Source organism: Triticum urartu, chromosome 7A (assembly GCF_056163025.1).
Source record: "Triticum urartu cultivar PI428250 chromosome 7A, HENAU_Tu73, whole genome shotgun sequence".
Classification (NCBI taxonomy): Eukaryota; Viridiplantae; Streptophyta; class Magnoliopsida; order Poales; family Poaceae; genus Triticum; species Triticum urartu.
Window position 1 is genome coordinate 218,996,992 of NC_141879.1, and position 6,596 is coordinate 219,003,587.

General features: G+C 44.3%; 1 pseudogene; it reads left to right on the top strand.

Moving 5' to 3' along the window:
• The first annotated feature begins 4,113 nt into the window (after positions 1 to 4,113).
• Positions 4,114 to 5,121, top strand: LOC147959088 (uncharacterized; annotated as a pseudogene).
• Positions 5,122 to 6,596: the final 1,475 nt, after the last annotated feature.

Below are 6,596 nucleotides of genomic sequence, written 5' to 3' on the forward strand. Positions count from 1 at the left end.
TTGAGAGTTAACAAACATAGTTTTGGTCATTGCTGCAATTAATAGGAACTAATAAAGAAAGAGAGGTCTTCACATATAGATATGCTATCTTGGACATCTTTTATGATTGTGAGCACTCATTAAAATATGACATGCTAAAGAGTTTACATTGGACAAGGAAGACAACATAATGGGTTATGTTTTCTTAGATCTGAAATAAACTATATTGTCATGGATCATCAAACATGGTTGAGCTTGCCTTTCCCTCTCATGCTAGCCAAATTCATAGCACCAAGTAGAGATACTACTTGTGCTTCCAAATACCCTTAAACAAGTTTTGCCATGAGAGTCCACCATACCTACCTATGGATTGAGTAAGATCCTCCAAGTAAGTTGTCATCAGTGCAAAGCAATAAAAATTGCTCTCTAAATATGTATGACTTATTAGTGTGGGAGAAAATAAACTTTATACGATCGTGTGATATGGAAGAAATAAAAGCGACAAACCACATAATAAAGGTCCATATCACAAGTGGCAATATAAAGTGACGTTCTTTCACATTAAGATTTTGTGCATCCAACCATAATAGCGCATGAAAACCTCTGCTTCCCTCTACGAAGGGCCTATCTTTTACTTTTATCTCCTACCTTGCATAAGAGTCATGGTGATCTTCACCCTTCCTTTTTACATTTTATCCTTTGGCAAGCACAGTATGTTGGAAAGATCCTGGTATATATGGCTAATTGGATGTGAGTTTTCATGAACTATTATTGTTGACATTACCCCTGAGGTAAAACATTGGGAGGCAAAACTATAAGCCCCTATCTTTCTCTGTGTCCGATTAAAACTCCATACCCATAAGTATTGCGTGAGTGTCAGCAATTGTGAAAGACTATATGATAGTTGAGTATGTGGACTTGCTGAAAAGCTCTTATATGTTGACTCTTTCCTATGTTATGATAAATTGCAATTGCTCCAATAACTGAGATTATAGTTTGTTAGTTGTCAATGAAGTTTATGATTCATACTTGAAATTGTGATTGAATTATTACTCTAGCATAAGAAATTATATGAAAAGAATTATATAAGTTGTTGTTCTAAGAATGATCATGATGCCCTCATGTCCGTATTTTATTTTTATCAACACCTCTATGTCTAAACATGTGGACATATTTTTCGATTTCGGCTTTCGCTTGAGGTCAAACAAGGTCTAAGCTTGGGGGAGTTGATACGTCCATTTTGCATCATGCTTTTATATCGATATTTATTGCATTATGGGCTGTTATTACACATTATGTCACAATACGTATGCCTATTCTCTCTTATTTTACAAGGTTTGCATAAAGAGGGAGAATGCCGGCAGCTGGGATTCTGGGCTGCAAAAGGAGCAAATATTAGAGACCTAGTCTGCACAGCTCCAAAAGTCCTGAAACTTCACGGAAGTCAATTTCAAAATATGTAATAAATATTGAGCGCAAGAAGTTCACCAAGGGGCCACACCCTGCCCACGAGGGTGGGGGCGCGCCCTACCCCCTGGGCACGCCCCCCTACCTCATGGGCCCCCTGGTGGCCCTCCGATGACCATCTTCTGCTATATGAAGTCTTTCGATGGGAAAAAACCAAAAGCCATCTTCTCGGATGAAACACCTCCGCCACGAGGCAGAACCTTGGCTGAACCAATCTAGGGCTCTGGCGGAGCTGTTCTGCCGGGGAAACTTCCCTTTGAGAGGGGGAAATCATCGCCATCGTCATCACCAACGGTCCTCTCATCGGGAGAGGGAAATCTCCATCAACATCTTCACCAGCACCACCTCCTCTCAAAACCCTAGTTCATCTCTTGTATCCAATTCTTGTCTTCAAGTCCGGGATTGGTACCTGTGTGTTGCTAGTAGTGTCAATTACTCCTTGTAGTTGATGCTAGTTGGTTTATTTGGTGAAAGATCATATGTTCAGATCCTATATGCATATTAATACCCCTCTGATTATGAACATGAATATGCTTTGTGAGTAGTTACATTTGTTCCTGAGGACATGGGAGAAGTCTTGCTATTAGTAGTCATGTGAATTTGGTCTCCGTTTGATATTTTTATTAGATGTATGTTGTCATCCCTCTAGTGGTGTCATGTGAACGTCGACTACATGACACTTCACCATTATTTGGGCCTAGAGGAAGGCATTGGGAAGTAATAAGTAGATGATGGGTTGCTAGAGTGACAGAAGCTTAAACCCTAGTTTATGCGTTGCTTCATAAGGGGCTGATTTGGATCTATATGTTTCTACTCCTCGTTGGGTTCGACACTCTTACTTATCGAAAGGACTAGGATAGATCCCCTATACTTGTGGGTCATCAAGACTCTTTTCTGGTGCCGTTGACCCACAAGTATAGTGGATCTATCGTGGTCCTTTCGATAAGTAAGAGTGTCGAACTCAACGAGGAGCAGAAGGAAATGATAAGCGGTTTCCAGCAAGGTATTCTCTGCAAGTACTGAAATAAGTGGTAACACATAGTTTTGTGATAGGATAATTTGTAACGAGCAGCAAGTACAAAAGTAAATAAAGTGCAGCAAGGTGGCCCAATCCTTTTTGTAGCAAAGGACAAGCCTGGACAAACTCTTATATAGAGAAAAGCGCTCCCGAGGACACATGGGAATATCATCAAGCTAGTTTTCATCACGCTCATATGATTCGCGTTCGGTACTTTGATAATCTGATATGTGGGTGGACTGATGCTTGGGTACTGTCCTTACTTGTACAAGCATCCCACTTATGATTAACCTCTATTGCAAGCATCCGCAACTACAACAAAAGTATTAAGGTAAACCTAACCATAGCATGAAACATATGGATCCAAATCAGCCCCTTACGAAGCAACGCATAAACTAGGGTTTAAGCTTCTGTCACTCTAGCAACCCATCATCTACTTATTATTTCCCAATGCCTTCCTCTAGGCCCAAATAATGGTGAAGTGTCATGTAGTCAATGTTCACATGACACCACTAGAGGGATGACAACATACATCTCATCAAAATATCGAACGGAGACTAAATTCACATGACTACTAATAGCAAGACTTCTCCCATGTCCTCAGGAACAAACGTAACTACTCACAAAGCATATTCATGTTCATAATCAGAGGGGTATTAATATGCATATAGGATCTGAACATATGATCTTCCACCAAATAAACCAACTAGCATCAACTACAAGGAGTAATTAATACTACTAGCAACCCACAGGTACCAATCCTGGACTTGAAGACAAGAATTGGATACAAGAGATGAACTAGGGTTTTGAGAGGAGGTGGTGTTGGTGAAGATGTTGATGGAGATTGCCCTCTCTCGATGAGAGGAGCGTTGGTGATGACGATGGTGATGATTTCCCCCTCCCGAAGGGAAGTTTCCCCGGCAGAACAGCTCCGCCAGAGCCCTAGATTGGTTCCGCCAAGGTTCCGCCTCGTGGCGACGGAGTTTTGTCCGAGAAGATGGTTTTTTGTTTTTTCCCATCAAAAGACTTCATATAGCAGAAGATGGTCATCAGAGGGCCACCATGGGCCCACGAGGTAGGGGGGCGCGCCCCCCACCCTCATGGGCAGGATGTGGCCCCCTGGTGAACTTCTTGTGCTCAATATTTATTATATATTCTGAAATTGACTTCCATGAAGTTTCAGGACTTTTGGAGCTGTGCAGAATAGGTCTCTAATATTTGCTCCTTTTCCAGCCTAGAATCCCAGCTGCCGGCATTCTCCCTCTTTATGTAAACCTTGTAAAATAAGAGAGAATAGACATAAGTATTGTGACATAATGTGTAATAACATCCCATAATGCAATAAGTATGGATATAAAAGCATGATGCAAAATGGACGTATCAGCCAACACCGTGGTTCCTCGTTGATGGGTGGTGGCCGCCAATACACTTGGCAGAGTGATGGTAATGCCGAGAGGCCTTTTCTCGGTCCTCCGGGTGGTTTTGTTGAGGGGGTGTCTGGCCCTGACTATCGGCAGTGGGGCGGATACCGCAGTCATCATGGTGGCTGAGGTGGTTGGTTCCGTCATCGGCAGCCTCCTCCACCTGTGGCCGTCGAACAGACGGTCACCGCCGGAGTTGTGGCGTCGCCGGTTTTGTCCGGTCAGGCCATGGATGTGGTGATGGCGCTCGCCAACACTGAGATACCTGGGACTGAGACTACGGAGTTCGGTTCAATGGCGGTGGTAGACAGGGCTGATTCAGATAGGGCGTCCAAGTGGGCGCGCAAGAAGGAGAAGATGTTATGCTATCATTGTGGAGAAAAGGGTCATTTTATTGCCGAATGCGTGGCTAAGCTATGTGATTCTTGTGGCAAGCCGGCTCATGATATGGGGGAATGCCCGATTTTGCGTGATCAGATGTTGTCCCTTACTATGTATGGAGTGTTTTGTGTTGAGCTCACGTTCTTTGAGTCTCCTAGCGCGAGGGAGATTCCTGAGGAGAACTAGAGTTTGACCACTGGGGTTGTGAAAGTAACCAAAGGAGAGATATCTAAGTCCCAGATTGTGCAGAGGCTGGAGGAGTTAGCTCCAGGTGACTTCCAGTGGGAGCTCGTTAGTCTCGAGGCCAACATGTTTAGGGTTGAGTTCCCTTCGGTTGAGGATTTGCAAAGACTTCTGAGTTTTGGGTTGTGCAGAGTGCCTGGCACAGAATGTATCCTCAAGTTCCATGAGTGGAAGAAGGTCGAACCTCAGGGTAAGCCTCTTACTCAGCTTTGGCTACATTTTGCCGGGGCTCCCTCGAAGCCGATGCAGGATGCTATGGTCGTGGCTAACTTGGGCATTATGGTGGGGAAAACAGAGAGAGTGGATATGGCTTTTACCAGAGCTCACGGGGTAGCCCGACTGCTGGTGAGTGTTCTGGATATTGAGTTCGTGCCTGATGTGGTCAAGTGTACATATAGAGGCCAGATTTATAACCTCGGGATTGAGTTTGAGGATGAGGATCTGTTCGCTGAGGCTGCCAATGGGACTGATGTAGACATGCACGAGGGAGATGACAGCTCAGGGGCTAAGGAGGCACTGGTCGATGATGCTGGACGAGAGTTGTCCAATGGACCGGGGCCCGTTTCTCAGATGCCCGGGGATGGGACGGCACCACCCTCTCGGTTCCTATGAACTCTCTGAGATTTGGATCTTTTGAGCCTGCTTCTGCGCCCCCGACACTTTGGAGTGACCGGATAGAGTCTGATAATGTTTTTGAGCACACGTTACCTACCTTGTATTTTGAGGATGCTGAGAGTCCCATTCTCAGGGGCTCGCCGACCTCGGTCAGGGGAGAGGAGAAGGAGTCTAGGCAGGCGGCCACTCCCTCTCCTGCTCAACGCGTTGCCTCTTGCTACCTCTTGAGCACTGCGTTGGTTTTCCCCGAAGAGGAAGGGATGATGCAATAAAGTAGTGTAAGTATTTCCCTCAGTTTTTGAGAACCAAGGTATCAATCCAGTAGGAGGCTACCCGCAAGTCCCTCGTACATGCACAAAACAAATAAATCCTCGCAACCAACGCAAATAGGGGTTGTCAATCCCTATGAGGCCACTTACGAGAGTGAGATCTGATAGATATGATAAAGATAATATTTTTGGTATTTTTATGATAAAGATGCAAAGTAAAATAAAGGCAAAGTAAATAGCAAAGTAGTAGGGGAACAATATGATGAAGATAGACCCGGGGGCCATAGGTTTCACTAGTGGCTTCTCTCGAGAGCATAAGTATTCTACAGTGGGTGAACAAATTACTGTTGAGAAATTGACAGAATTGAGCATAATTATGAGAATATCTAGGCATGATCATGTATATAGGCATCACGTCCAAGACAAGTAGACCGACTCCTACCTGCATCTACTACTATTACTCCACTCATCGACCGCTATCCAGCATGCATCTAGAGTATTAAGTTAAAAACAGAGTAACGCCTTAAGCAAGATGACATGATGTAGAGGGATAAACTCATGCAATATGAAGAAAACCCCATCTTGTTATCCTCGATGGCAACAATACAATACGTGCCTTGATGCCCTTACTGTCACCGGGAAAAGACACCGCAAGAATGAACCCAAAGCTAAGCACTTCTCCCATTGCAAGAAAGATCAATCTAGTAGGCCAAACCACACTGATAATTTGAAGAGACTTGCAAAGATAACCAATCATACATAAAAGAATTTAGAGAAGATTCAAATATTATTCATAGATAGACTTGATCATAAACCCACAATTCATCGATCTCAACAAACACACCGCAAAAAGAAGATTACATCGAATAGATCTCCACAAGAGAGGGGGAGAACATTGTATTGAGATCCAAAATGAGAGAAGAAGCCATCTAGCTACTAACTATGGACCCGTAGGTCTGAAATAAACTACTCACACTTCATCGGAGGGGCTATGGTGTTGATGTAGAAGCCCTTCGTGATCGATGCCCCCTCCGACGGAGCTCCGGAACAGGCCCCAAGATGGGATCTCGTGGATACAGAAAGTTACGGGGGTGGAATTAGGGTTTTGGCTCCTGTTCTGATCGTTTGGGGGTACGTGGATATATATTGGAGGAAGAAGTACGTCGGTGGAGCAACAGGGGGCCCACGAGGGTGGGGCACGCC